This window comes from Tachypleus tridentatus, chromosome 6 (genome assembly GCF_004210375.1).
Source record: "Tachypleus tridentatus isolate NWPU-2018 chromosome 6, ASM421037v1, whole genome shotgun sequence".
Lineage (NCBI taxonomy): Eukaryota > Metazoa > Arthropoda > Merostomata > Xiphosura > Limulidae > Tachypleus > Tachypleus tridentatus.
In genome coordinates, this window is record NC_134830.1 from 135,460,485 (window position 1) to 135,476,299 (window position 15,815).

Here is a 15,815-nt window from a genome sequence, read left to right on the forward strand (position 1 = left end):
AAAACCTTTAGGGCAAATGTCCCCTTTTTTTATTCAAAAGGGACTTGCTGGCTCTCCAAAGTCAGTAAAGAAACTTTGATCTGGTGACATATTGGTTGAAACATCCACATCCCAACACAGTGAACTCCTCTTGCATTCAAAGGCAATTGGGGATATACTTATTGAGGTTACACCCCATGCTACCTTGAATTCTTCACGAGGAGTTATTGTTGAAAGGGATTTGAAGAACGTTCCCGAGTCTGAGATTCTTGCTAGTCTCTCCACTCGAGGAGTTTCTGCAGTGAGGCGCATCTCCACTCGCAAAGATGGAGTTACACTGCCAACAAATACCCTCATTTTAACATTTACTTCACCACGTGCACCTGCCACCATCAAGGCAGGTTATCTCATCTGCAGGGTTCGGCCATACATTCCAAACCCTCTTCGATGTTTCCAATGTCAGAGATTCGGCCACTCAAAGACATCTTGTCGTGGTTCCCTGACATGTGCTCGTTGTGGAGGCAAGGACCACGATGCTTATGACTGTGACATGAACCCACATTACATCAACTGCAATGGTTCTCACCCCTCTTACTTTCATTCTTGCCTAAAATGGTTGGAGGAAAAAGAGGTGCAGCGTTTGAAAATGATACATAACATTAATTATCCTGAGGCTCGAAATTGCTATCCACCACTCCATCTCGGACATATGCTGCTGCACTTCATTCCACAACTACAATGGGAGTGCAGACAGACCTCTCTGTGCCTCCAAGAGAATTGTTTTCAAAACAAATGAAAAGCCTTTTGACCTCCGTGGTTAAAAAAGGTTGATGAATCGACTTCCACACCCATCTCTGTTCCTCCCATACCTTCCAACAAACCTCAAGATCCACGTCCTTCAGTTTCAAATACAGGCATTTCTTCTGATACATCTTTTTCTCCCACCACAGGAGACAAAACAATTATTCTTTCGCATCCTCAGTCACTGGATTCCCCTTCCAATAACAAAAACCTGCCCACTCGACCCAGGGCAGGATCCATGGAGGTTGATAGACCCCTCTTTTGACTAAAGACAGTAAAGAAAAAAGACGTGGTCGTAAACCGAAGGGTTCCCCAGCCACTTTGCCTACCCGTTCTTAAAAATGGCCACCTTGATACAATGGAACTGTCAAGGTTTACGTTCTAATCTAGATGATATCAAAACACTGATTGCTTCTTACCATCCTGTTTGTCTTTCTTTACAAGAAACATTTTTCAAATCTGCTGATACAGTCTCCATTCGGCAGGTTTCTCTGTACAGAAATGACAGGTTGTGTGATGTTCGAGTACATGGAGGGGTGGCACTGTTGGTTGATCAGTATGTACCCACCCTGTCTTTGTCACTCAACACACCCTTGTAGGCCATTGCCATCCGTGTTTCCTTGGGTCATACCATCACTGTTTGTTCTCTGTACCTGTCCCCTGGAGAGAGACATGATCAATCAGACCTTGATGCTCTCGTTGAACAGTTGCCATCTCCATTTCTAATCCTGGGGGATTTTAATGGACATCATCCCCTCTGGGGAAGTGCTGTTATTGATGGGAGGGGTTGATCTGTAGAGCTGATGCTCTCTGATCACAATCTTTCTCTTTTCAATACTGGTTCTTCCACTTACTTTCATGCACCTAGTCAGTCCTTTACCGCTATTGATCTCTCGGTTTGCTCCCCTTCATTATTCTGCCATTTTTCATGGAGGGTTGACAGTAATCCACTAGGCAGTGATCATTTTCCGATTCTTTTGAGAGAGACTGGCCGTGGTCGATGCCACCCTACCCGCGTGCCCCGGTGGAAGCTAAATCAGGCAGACTGGTCCACTTTCACTGCTCTCGCAGAACTTGATCCTGCCATCGTAAATCAGCCATCAATAGACGACTGTGTAGCAGCGGTAACTGACTGTATTATACAAGCAGCTGCTCAGTGTATTCCTAAAACCTCGACACGTTTTCCACTATATCCTTGTCCGTGGTGGAATCCTGCTTGCCACTTAGCACGGAAGGCTCAAAAACGGGCCTGGGATACTTTTCGTAGATATCCCACACTTTCAAACCGTGTTGCTTTCCAACGGGCCTGTGCTCATGCTTGGTGGGTAAGACGTCAAAGCCAGAAGGAATCCTGGATTAAGTTCACAACTAGCATATCTTCTACCACTAGTTCCAAGATCATATGGGACAGGATTCAAAAGGTTAATGGGCACTACAATTCTGTCCCCCTCTCGATCTTACTCTCTGATGGTCAGGAGGTGACTGATGTCCGGAGCATCGCTGACACTCTAGGTGAAAGCTTTTGCCGGGTATTTAGCACTTCTGCTTGTTCCTCCACCTTCCTGGCCATCAAGACTCGGGCAGAGCAATCACCTCTTTCCTTTCAACTGACTGTTTCTTTGACTATAATTGTCCCTTTACCCTGGTGGAACTGAAAATGGCCCTTCATCGGTCTGCCAGTACGTCTGTTGGTCCTGATGATATTCATTATGACATGCTGCACCATCTATCTCCTGCTTCTCTTGATGTCCTTCTGATTGTCTTCAACCGGATCTGGCAGGAGAATGTTTTTCCTGATGCCTGCCACCAGGCTATTATTTTACCTTTCTCTAAGCCAGGGAAAGATCCCAAGATTCCTTCAAACTACCGTCCAATTACTTTGACGAGCTGTCTCTGTAAGACCTTAGAAAGGATGATTAATGCTCGTCTTGTTTGGTTCCTTGTATCAAACAACCTCCTCTCGCCCACCCAGTTTGGGTTCCGTCGACAGCACTCCACCACAGACCACCTAATTCGTCTTGAAACATCTATCAGAGAAACCTTTCTCAATCGCCAACATCTTGTATCAATATTCTTTGACTTGACATTGAGAAGGCTTACGACACAACATGGAGGTATGGCATTTTGCGAGACCTCCATACATATGGTTTACGTGGCCATCTACCCATGTTAGTGAAAAATTTTTAATGGACAGGAGATTCCAAGTTTGTGTGGGTTCGACACTTTCCCGTTCTTTTGTACAGGAACTTGGAGTCCCTCAAGGCTGTGTATTGAGTGTCACACTTTTCATTATAAAGACAAATGCCATCACTGAACAACTCCCTCTCACTGTTGCAAATGGGCTGTATGTCGACGACTTTCACATCTCATGTCAGTCGTCAAACATGAGATATATTGAGCGGCAACTACAAACTGCCCTCAATCGTGTACGGAAGTGAACTCTGGCGAACGGCTTTAATTTCTCTCTCTCTAAAACCGTATGCATGCACTTTTGCCGTCGACGGGGTATTCACCCTGATCCTGAACTTCATATCGGTGAAGTTTTGCTGCCAGTGGTCCCGGAGACCGAGTTCTTGGGGCTTATCTTTGATCGTAAACTGACATTTATACCACACTTAAAGCAGCTTCGGGTCAAATGCACAAGAGCACTGAACATCCTCCTTGTCCTCTCTTCTACCAGTTGGGGGGCATATCGCTGTTCAATGTTAAAGGTATATCGTGCTCTTATTCCATCGAAACTCGATTATGGATCAATGGTCTATGGTTCTGCCAGACCCTCGGCCTTAAAGATGCTGGACCCCATTCATCACCAAGGACTTCGACTCTGCACTGGGGCTTTCTGTACCTCTCCAGTTCAAAGTATATACATTGAACCTCATGAACCTTCTCTACACCTTCGCCGTTTGCAACTATCTTTACAATATACTTCGAAACTTCGTTCCTTACCAAAACATCCCACCTGGGAATGTGTTTTCCTTCCTCGGTGGGCAGTACTTTTTCAGAACAGACGATCTGTCATTGCTCCGTTTGGCCTTCGCATCTGGGTGCAATTGGATGAATTGGGTCTGTCCTTGGATAACATTGCAGATTCCACAGGTCGGCCCATCCTACCATGGCTTATTACAGCCCCCAAATGTGACTTTTCTTTCAGTCACCTAAAAAAGGCAGATACTCCAGATTGGAAGTACCATCTTTTTATTCAATGAATATCTTTCAAACAATCATTCAGTTCCCATGTATGCAGATGGTTCCAAATCAGGTAATTCAGTGGGCTCTGCTATGGTTTGCTGTGGTTCAGTAGGTGCACGCAGAATTCCCTCTACAGCTTGTGTTCACTGCTGAACTGTATGCCGTATCTCTTGTCCTGGATCTTATTGCAGTTGAGCAGTACTCCAACTGCACTATTTATACTGATTCGCTTAGTTCTATACTTGCCTTGGAATCGCTACACGTTGGCTCACAACCTGTTCTCGCTGATATTCAAAACTGACTGGCCCATTTCTCATTGACAGCTACTTCAATCCAGTTTTTCTGGATACCAGGCCATGTTGGTATTCGCGGGAACGAGCTTGCAGACATGGCAGCTAAATCTGTCTGCTCCAGCACCATCACCCCTATGCCTATTCCGTACATGGACTGTGGTCTTGTCTTCAAAGCTCGGCTCCCTGCCAGCTGGCAGTCCACTTGGAGTGAGCAACGCGACAACAAACTTTTTCAAATCAAACCCTATATTGGACTTTGGCCATCTAGTTTCCGTAAAGTTCGGAAGGAGGAAGTTGTTCTCACTAGGCTATGCATTGGTCACAGTTTTGTAACTCATCATTTTCTTTTATCTGGAGCTGATGCACCAATGTGTAGTTTGTGTAACACTCAAATCACTATCAGCCACGTTTTACTTTCTTGCCATCGTTACAATTCTCAATGACGGCAATATTTTAAACATATTTTTTCCCAGGGTCAATCTGTAACATTGGACATTGTTATTGGTAATGGTGACTCTGTCCACTTTGATAACGTTTTTAATTTTTTAATGGCCATTAATCTTTTTAATCTCATTTAAGTGTTGCATATTTATTCATTACACCTTTTCAATTGTAGTTCCTTTTTTACAGTTTTAATTTCTCTCATTCAATTTGACATTGGACAATGGCCAGAACGTTAAATAACTCGACACCAGGACTGGAAAGGCCAACTTCAGGTGACTAACGCTACTGTTTGAACTACTCGTTAGTCGTCCTGGCGAGTTGTTATTATACTTTTGCTGCATATCATTTCACACTTTTACTACTGTACCTTTTAGAACTGGCCATATTGACTCATAACCCGGAACCAGGACTGGAAAGACCAACTTCAGGTGACTGACGGTGGTTTTTATACTTACCTGTTAGTCTTCCTGGCGGGTTATGATCATTACCATTCTGCTACAGGTAGTCCTTTACAACTTTGTTGACTGGATGTCAACATTGGTTTTTGCGCCATTTTCTGTTTTAATTGCCGTTTTGCTTTTATCTTCAATTACTTTTACAAATTTTACTCCATTTACTTGACTTTTATCTTTTTACTGGACATTTGGTTACTCATTATTACGATTTTGCTATGTGTCTTTTAAAACTCCTATTCTTTTACATTTTGATAATAGCTGCTATGACACATAACCTGGAACCAGGACTGGAAAGGCCAACTTCAGGTGACTGATGGTGGTTCTTGAACTTACCTGTTAGTCTTCCTGGCAGGTTATGATCATTACCATTTTGCTAGAGTAAATACTTTACAACTTTTTATACTCTGCTTTCTCTCTTAACATTGTAGACTAGGTGTCAACATTGGTTTTATACTTTTTTGTTTTACCTTCATTTCCATTTATGTCTTTTACTACATTTACTTTATTTTTACATTTTAACCGGATGTTTGGCACAGATAGCCTCGCTGCTTTGTGCTATAAAACACTAAATCAATCAATCAATCAAATCAGAATATTTATAGGGTGCCTTGATTGACAGAGATAATATTTTGAAACAACTCAATTTAATTCTTAGAAAATAATGCATGTTTTTTTTTTCCTTCATCTACCAATAAAAGGAACATTCTGTAATAACTTATATGGACTCTCATTGGTAATGATTAGTGTAGGAACAAATTAGCAGTTAGGATTAAATGTTGTTTATAATAATATTAAAGTTGACAGTTTAAATGTGAAGATGAAAAGAAATAAGGTATAAATCTAAGTAGGTGTCTTATGTGTATATATTCTTTGATAGATTGTTTAGACAGAATATTCATGATGAAACTTTGTAGAATGGATAGCAACTGTCTGTTGTGGAGACACAAGTGTTATAGGACGATGTTTCGAAAGTCTTCCGCGTTTTGTCTTCAGAAGGTGGAAGACTTTCGAAACGTCATTCTCTACACTTGTCTTCATAACAGGCAGTTGCCATCCATTCTACAGAGTTTCATTTTGTGTATATAATTTTGTAACGTACTATGTGACTGTGTAGCTAAATTTTGTTTTTGTTCGAAGTTCACTTTAGTGACTTTAATAAGACTTAATCAGTATATATTTATGTAATGTTGATACAAATTCTGCTGTCAGAAACTGAAAGTAAATTTACATGGCATTTTATTTTCAGCATCTTGTGTGATAGATACATGTGTTCTCTAGATGAAGTTCAAATTAAGCCTGATTCACACCCTAACAGTTATTGTGCATGAAAATTGATATGAGTATGTGGATAAATTGAACAAGAAAGGAAAAAGTGATTACATTTCAGAATTAAACAATGTTTTTAGTTAACCACATTAATCAGTAACTTGATCTCCTTTGCTGCATTTGTTTCCAGTCGTCCGATTTGCCTGTTTTTGTACATGTTTTAAGTCATCTAGGGGTGGATCCAAAATACCTAGACCTGTTAAAGTGGATTTGATGTGGCGATATGTTAGACAGTGTCCAAAATTCTTCCAAAGAGTAATGACTTTTGATGAATAGATTCAAGCTACAAATTAAGAAAATTAGCACAACAATAAGTTTTTCACTGGAATTTTGAGGCTCTGTTTTTTTATATCAAAATGAGCAGTTTTCTTCCAATCTCTTAGGTTAGTTCTTTATACTGAGTTTTGTAATTGTCTGTTGTATTCCAACCAGACTGATGAACCTGTTGGGCAAAAGGCCCCTTTGGCACTGTGGATGTGGTCAGTATGTTGTAACATGTTCTCTTTTGTTTTTATTCATAGATTTTTAGAACTACTGATGTTGTTTTCATCTACTGATGCTATGGTTACATGACCCTTTTCCAGAATAAGAAAACTAGCAACTTGGATTAACAGTTCTCATGAATAGTAAACAAGTTAAAATTAATACTGGTTATTTGTTTTATCGAAATAAAATATTGTCTTATGAATTGTTGCTCAATAATGTGATTAATAAGTAACTTTAAATAAGATTAATAATAATTACAACTCCTTTGTTTAATCTGATTTGCACCCTAATAGCAGTTGTGCATAAAAAATTATGATGATGAGGCCTTGTTGGTACTGGAAATGGCAATTGTAGTGTTAATGTATAGCTGGCATTTTGTATAATGTTAAACATTGATTGTATAATTACACTTTTGCTGCCAGTTTATAGTGTTCATCTATTAATAGTTAAGAGAAAAGGAACCTCTACTATCGTCATATTTTTGTACGAGTCTATTTGAAAGTGTGAATTATTTCATCCTCAAACACTTGTTCACTTCCTATTTTATTTATAGGAAGTAGAAGGATGTTGGATGTGATGGATGTGACAACACAGAGAGACATAGAAATGCCAATGAAAGATTGGTGCAAGTATTTTGAGAACACAAATCGAGAAAAGCTGTTGAATGTTATTAGTCTTGAATTCAGCCATACGCGGTTGGAACATTATGTGGAGTCCCCAACTGTGGTAGGTATCTAAGTTGTTTTGATGTCATGTTGTTTAATGAACGTATACTCACTGCACTTGGAACCTTCTTTCTTTGAAAATGTGTAAGATAAATGCATTTGTATGAAATAATTGATAAAACAGTAATTGTATATGTTTCATTAATCATGGAGTGACGTATTGGGTTTTTAACTGATTCACTAGAGTGGCTGACCTCCTTGATTGCAAACAGATATTGCAGAGTGATCTGTTTCGTTGCCATGTGATATTCTAGAGCAAGATTTTTAAAGTGTGGTCCCATTGACTTTTTTTTTTTTTACGTGGTTTGTGGAAAGGTTACATAATTACAGAAAGGAAGCATGAGCATAGTGTGTTGAGCCCATTGTGGGCTGCTGAGTTGAAAAAAAGAACTTAAAGTGGTCCACAATAAGAGTATATAAAAACAACTACCCTAATTTGATTTGCTTTATTGTTAACTTATGCCCTGGAGCGACTTAGTTGCTAGACTGAGGTAAATACTAGTTTTAAGTTGTTTGCAGATGCATGGCTCATTCTGGCATGTAGACGATACCATTCAAAAAAGGTGATAATTTGTGACTGTTCAATACCACAGGTGAGAGATTGCTGATGTATTTACAAACATTGCTAAATATCTGTTAACTGTAGTTTTCTAAATAAAGAAGAAATTGTTGTTGTATTATGCAAATTAAATTTTTCAGTTTAATTTTGAATACTCTTCTATACATAAAGATAAATACTGTACCATTTTTCTCAATTTTTTATTTTAAAAAAATAGGAGTAAAAGGAACTGTCTTTATACAGTACTGTGTAAAAGTGTTAGGACAAATTTAGAAATTTGATTTTGGTCTAGTTTCAAAGAACAGTAGAAGGTAAATCACTGGTGAAACATTAACATTGTATTAATCTTCACATTTAGTACAACAGAAACTCAGTGGAGGTGCTTGAGTTCAGCAAACAGTTAATATTTTGTCTCTTTTTGCTTTAATAATTGCAGACAGTCTTTCAGACATCATTGTAACATATTTAATTAAAGTGTCTTTTGGGATTTTACTCCAAATGTCTTTAATACTTTCCCATAAAGTTTCTTTGAAAGTCACTTTTGATCTGTTAAGTTTGTGATCTATCAAATCCAAAACCTGTTCAGTTAGGTTGAGAATGTGGCTCTGTGGAGGATATTGTATCACTTGAATGACTCCAGTGGATTCTTTCTAAGCTAAGTAATTTCTGCATATGTTGGATGAGTGTTTGGGGTTATTATCTTATTGGTAGCAGAATCCTTTACCAATTATGTGCAAACCACTGGGTATAACATGACAGATTAGTATATGATAGTACTTGCGCTTGTCCATTATTCCATATATTATGCTCATACTTTCTATTGCCTCAGTAGGAAAATACCTCCAAACTATCACACTGTGTCCATCATGTTTCGTGGTTGGTGCTATGCATTGAGGTAAGTCTCTTTCACCTTTCTTATGCCGAATGTACAACCTACACTTTGAACCAAATATTTAAAATTTCAACTCATTCACCCATAACACTCTTACAATTATCAACAATCCAGTTTTTATACTTTCTAAAAGTATCAGCCTCTTGACAATATTTGGAGGTAAATGTTTTTCAACTGATACACAACAAATGTTCCATTCTTATTGAATATTCTTGACACTGTAAAACTGGACACTTTTCTGTCATTTGTCATTTATCTCATGCTTGAGATCAGTGACAGTCTTCCTTCTGTCCTGAAGGCTGCATAAACGAAGATATTTAACATTGGTATCATTGACTTTATATGTTTTGCCTCTTCCTTCCCTATTTTCATGTTTATCTGTTACGGTCTCATGATCTAGAGTGTACTTCAGTGTTTGGGGAGCATTTCAAGTCTGTAGCAGTTTGTTAGTGTATCCAACCAGCATCACGTAAAGCTTTTATGCAAAGTCTCTGCACTACTAACAGTTCTCTCTGCTTCTTGGACCATGGTGTAACAACAAAACTTGTATGTTTTTATCAAGGTTTATTTGTGGAGTGCTATTAAATTGTTTCTTCCAGTACATACCAGTACCATATGCTAGCTTTCTGTATACTTAAAACACTGCATGGGATGCCATGATTGTTAATTCAGGCCCTAACTTTGATCAGTTGGTTCATTTAAGTAGAACCATTGTGACATACCCTTGGTACAAATATATAGGAATTCTAAGAATTATAAGTATTATCACCCTGGCTTATTCAGTTGTTAACAGGAAATAGTGAAGCATAGAGTATTGGCAGAGAAGAATTAGCCACATAAAATGGAAAGACTGGCAAAATAGTCTCTTATCCTAACACTTTTGTACAGTAATGTAGCTTTATTGGATGGGTATTTTCATCTATAACATTCTTAATGTATTCCATCATATTGCTTTTAGGTTCGACAGGTGGACTGGATAGATTGGATGTGGCCCCCACATTTGAAGAAGAGTCAGACAGAAGCAACTAATGCTATAGAGGATATGAAATACCCCAAAGTACAGAAGTAAGTTTTTAATTCTTATTTTGAAAAAGTATTGTTTCTTATAAAAGTTAAATAGGTCTGTTTCTGGGAAGATGAAGGATCTACTTGTGTTTAATACTGCAAGGCACTCAAAAATATATGAAGTTCATGTTTAAGAACCTTTGACATTAAAGATAGATTCCCGAGGGTAAAAAATGAAGTTTGCTAATAAGGAAAACATGGTTGAGGAGATGAAAAAATTATATATGATTTGTTGAACCTTTTAGAATACACTTGTTCACCATCTGTAAAACAAAGCATTTTGATGTATATGTAAGCATCAGTTAAGCACAGTTATGACAATGGAATACATGAATCTAAGAAAACACTAAGAAAGGATGGACTATAATATTAACACACAGATCATGAAATGTGCTAAGCAAACCATTAAAAGTAGTAAATAATAGGGCAAATGTATTTAGTCTTATAAAATGTAAATACATTAGTCACAATTTAGTATATATAAATGACAGTTTTTTGTTCAAATTTCTTTGTATATTTTCTTTTTCTTGTGTTGTAAGTAAAAGAAAAGTAGAAATACTACTTAGATGTTAAGTCCATTGTTTGTGTCCCTTACTTGTGTGAAATACTTTAATAGTTAAAATGTAGTTTTGCAACTTAAGTTTTCATTTGACTTAATAGGATAAAATATGGGGAGACAGATAGGAGCAGTTGTCTTCATTTTTTCTCTGTGGGATATAATGTACAGGTAAAATTCACAATAATTCGTTTTGGTCAAAAATTACCCATGATTGACTTGTTATTGTTTCTCTAGAAAAGTAAACTTTTGGGGAGCGTGCAAGTTTGTATGAAAATCATGCTTGCCAACAGGCTTTGACAGACAAACTAGGAAGGATCAGATCATCCTTTTTGTTTTGTGATCAGAGAGGTAACTTAGGCCTATTTTTAGATAGTGGAGGTCAAGATAAAATGGAAATCAGGGAGGAAAAGTGAAGATTTCACATAAACCATTAGGAGTTTTGTGCCCCATGAGATCTAGATGCAATTTCCATTAGTAGGTGATGAAAATTTAAGTTTAATACTACAAAGTGTGATATTTTCATTTATAAAGTCTGTATAACTGTGTCAAAATAATTTTCATATTTTTGTGATTTATGAAAGTTTGTCATCTAGGCCAGGGGTTCCCAAACTTTTTAGACCTGCAGAGCTTCTCATCAGAAAGAAAAAACATTCAGGACCTTAGTAAAAAAAAATACACTAAAAATAGTTTACTTCAAGCTTTTAGAATATAAATTTATTAAAAATATCAATATTTAATGAACAGATTTTTACTTGTTCAAAATTTCTGTGTGCAAAATTTATATCAGTAAAAGTACAGTGCACATATTTATTTATTAGTGGCTTGGATGGGCTTGCTTTGTTTACAAAGTAGTTCAATATTTGGAGTTATGGTTGTTACCTGTAAGTGCAAATCATCTTCAGTATTTAGGCTATTTCTAAATTTGGTCTTTGTAGCTGTATGCAGTGAAAATGTTTGCTCACGATGATATGTTGTTGGAAAAACGCATCAGAATTTTCAAAGCTCTGTTACTTATTTCAGCATATTCTGTGGCCATTTGAATTCAGAATTGTGTAATTTCTTTCTGCTGAAATTTTGTTTTTAAGATGTAATCAGTTGAAATTTCTATAAGCTGTTGTTTCCCTTTTAAAGACAAGTCATTGGTATTTGCAGAGTGAACAAATGGATTTTGAAATCACAATAATTTTTCTAAATGAGGAGGAAAGTACTCCCCAATAGTTGTACATAAATCAGATATGTGCTGCAAGACTGAAACTTTTGCATCTTCACATAAGCAAACTTCATTCATAAGTAAAAAAAAAAACTGAGATTTTCAAAGCAATCAAGTTCTTTCATAAGTATACATTCGCCCCAAAGTTTTAGCTTACGTTGAAGTGCTTCCATTTTATTCTGAGCTTTGAAGTACGTTACCTTGATACCGTGTTGTAGCATGCACTTCATTTAGATAGGCAAATATGTCTGAAAAGGTAAGCCACTGTATGTATCCAACATTTGTCCCTTAATTTCTATGCAAGTTCAAAATAGCATTAAATATGCAGTTCATAAAACCGAATATGCACTTTTCCCCGAGAAAGCCATCGGACTTCAGTATGAAACAGCACATTTTTATACAAACTTCCCATATCTTCAGAGTAAATTGAAGATCCTTGCATTGAGTGGTCTTGATTTTATAAAATTAACTATTTTTATGACATCACTCAATACCTCTTAAGTCTTCTGGCATTCATTTCATTGCAAGTGCATAACGATGAAGACAGCAGTGGATACTCTTGATGTTCAGGTTTTTCTTTTTTGTGTGCCAATGTGCCTGAATATTTTCCAATCATAGCTGCAGGCCCCATCAGTGCAAATATTTGAGCAAAGCTGCCATTGGATCCCACATTTTTCCATAAATAAATTGATCAGTTTAAATATTTCTTTGCCTGTTGTGTGAGTAGGCAGAGATTTGCAAATTAGCATGTCCTCAAAACTAGCTTCATGAATATAGCGAACAAACACAAGCAACATCACATAACCTGCAACATCTCTTCATTCATCTGAAGCGAAAAAGTTGGATTTTCTTTCATTTGCCTGATTAATTCCATTAAGCAAGTTGCTGACATATCCTTGATTTTTCAAGAAACTGAGTTGTCAGAAAGGGGCACAGTTAATATTTGTAAGAAATTTATCATCAATTGTGCACTACCAAATATTTGTGCATAATTTTATCAAATCTTCTGCACTTGTATGAGCTTCACCTGTTTTTGCAATATAGTAACTAACATGAAGCAATCAGAACACCTTTGTTATCCCGATGAACAAATGTAGCTTTCCTTGCATTTAATTGCAAACAGTTTTTTTGAAATACTTGGAAGTTGGATTTTTTAATTAAGAATGTTTGGTTTCTTTGATGCCCTTTTAACTTTGCTAGATGAAATTTACTGTTCCACATTTAACACACAACCCACTAGGTCCATCTTCATTATTTGTCAATGTAAAACCATATTCAATAAAAGGTTCAGCATGCTTTCCTTTATTGTTTTGGTACTTCTTGCATCATCCTGCATTGAAGTGCTTGCACATGACGATAACACCGATGAATTCGTATTAAGCCTAGGCCTAGAAGATTTTTACTCCTATGAGATTTATTTCTGATATTCAACCACTTATCCATTAAAAGGATAACTAATTATTGATTTGTCTAAAAATGTATTTTTACATCTTTGGCACTTCAAAAGAATTTTGAAATAACTTCTTAATGAAAACTCATTCAGGCACTTGTTTTATCATCATACAATGACATGCTGACCTAAGATCATGGCACAAGTAGCTTAGTTGCTTTGTGCCATAGAATGCCAAACCCACCCACCTACCATAAGATCAGTGTTGCCATAACGAAGTCATAAATAAAGATTTGTATAAGAAAGGCTAGACCACTAGAATAATATATTTTTTCTAAAGGAAAAGGGTAACCTATTATTTTCACAATATTTTTTGCTTTTTAACAGAAATTTTTATGCCAAATGACAAAATATTAAGCCAGATCTGATGTGCATTTAAGTCTCGAACAAAATGAAATGTGGTGTCATGAGGGCAAATGACGTCAAAGAGCTCCTTGATACCAAGTTTGCCTAATTAAACTACGAGTCTAACCTAACCTAACAGTTACCAATTATACTTGTCATAATATAATTATACTTCATATAAATGTATTTTGAAATTGAAACAATTGATACTGCATCTAATTGCATCACAATGTTTCAAATTTGAACAAATTTCAGCTATAATGTCGTGTTACATTTTGTTCGAGATTTAGCTGCTAATCCAGATCTGGCTTTTCAAAGGCAATTGGCATCACTACCCAGAGTAGTTTCACATGAAAATTACTAGCCTATCTTGCATCTCAAATGATGCACACAATCTTGAGATGATGCCACATCTACTAGCAACCAGTGGTGTCACCGTCGAAGTTAATTGAGATTGTATTAACACTTTCAGCACGAGAACTTCCCCTAAGCTAAATAAAATCATCTGGCATTAGGTAGAATAAAATATTAAAAGGCCCAATACATGATAAATGTGCTTTATTAAAGATATAGTACTTTTTGGTATAGTGCATTCTGATTCAGCTTTATAGTTTTAGGAAAAAATATTAACATTCTAAAATTTCCTTGCAGAGCCCCAGGTAACTATGGTGGATCCCAAGGGCTCCACGGAGCATAGTTTGAAAAACCATGACCTAGGCCACCACCATCTTTGTAGTATGCCAGTTGGTATTACGCAAAAGGTCTCATCAGTAATGGATGTAGCAGATATGTTGTATGCAACATATACTCTTCTTCACTATCACTCCTAAGTTCTTAGAATTATTTGACAAAAGTCTGTCTGTCTGTTATCCCCTGTAGCTAGTAAACCACTGGATTGATTGTCACCAAACCTGGCATGTGCCCTGAGATCCCCCTGGGGAGTGGCAGGAAGTCAGCACCTATATGATCCTTGTACCACCTTCTGTGGGTCTTGTGTGTTCCCAATGGAATCCTGTCACACAGTATTAAACTTAAATTATCATTTGTCAAACACACCCACTAATGGAAATTGCAACATCTAAATCTCATGGGGCACAAAACTTACAATGGTTGATGAAAAATCTTCACTTTTCCTCCCTGATTTCCATCATATCTTAACTTCCACTACATCAAAATAGGCTTAAGTTATCTCTCTGATCATAAAAGGAAAAGGATGACCTGATCCTTTTTGTTTTGTGTGCCAAAACCTGTTGGCAAGCATGATTTTCCTACAAACTTGCACATTCCCCAAAAGGTTGCTTTTGGTGTTTGTAATAATTAAAATACCTTTACTAGGGAGACAACAAGTTAATCATGGGTGTAATTTGTGACTAAAATGAGTGTCTGCTAGTGAACCACAAAAAATTAACAAACCAAACTTTGACATGACTGAAATGCTGTTAACAGAGCTCTGTTGTTTTTTATTTTGTTTTTACTCTTCTTTTTTTTAATCTGCTGTCAGGTGTATTTGGTATTTTGTCCACTTTCTGAGGATTTCTATTCGAGTGCATGAATTTTAAAGTATCGTGTCACACTTGCAAACTATTCAACACTGGATTTTTCTGCTGTTTACTTAATCTGAGGTGTTCACTTTTCGACTTTTATTAAAAAATATATTCAGTTTTAGCATCTTTTCTTCATTAGTTGACTATTTTTGTTGGTTTTCCGATTTAGCTTGCCTAGAGAAGGGTCTAAAGGAAGGATTTCACTTGAAATTAGATAGCTTTGTGAACCTGAGACTAGATCTTTATCTCTAAGCTTTATCCCCTAACATTTGTTTACAAAAGAAAAAAAAACATTCATAAAAAGAACTTGAATTTTATGGCTTTTAACTCACTAAACCCAAGTGGACACAATCAGTCTCTGACTGAAAACTAATCCAGACCATTTTCTCCAAGCCAGTTCACCTGGCTGTGGTTTTGCTAGATAGTAGATAGGGACAGTGGGAATTTCTTTAATCCATTCATGCGTGTCACTGATTAGATGACGAGGCATTTG

At 36.9% G+C, this 15,815-nt stretch overlaps 1 pseudogene across 1 annotated transcript in view; it reads left to right on the top strand.

Annotated features, from left to right (window-relative positions):
- LOC143253746 (lysine-specific demethylase 2A-like) overlaps positions 1-15,815 on the top strand; it is a 58,668-nt pseudogene that overhangs the window by 19,850 nt on the left and 23,003 nt on the right. The window contains exons 5-6 of the transcript XR_013029839.1: positions 7,527-7,699; positions 10,108-10,214. The product of XR_013029839.1 is annotated as a lysine-specific demethylase 2A-like (transcript). The remainder of the gene's footprint in view (positions 1-7,526; positions 7,700-10,107; positions 10,215-15,815) is intronic.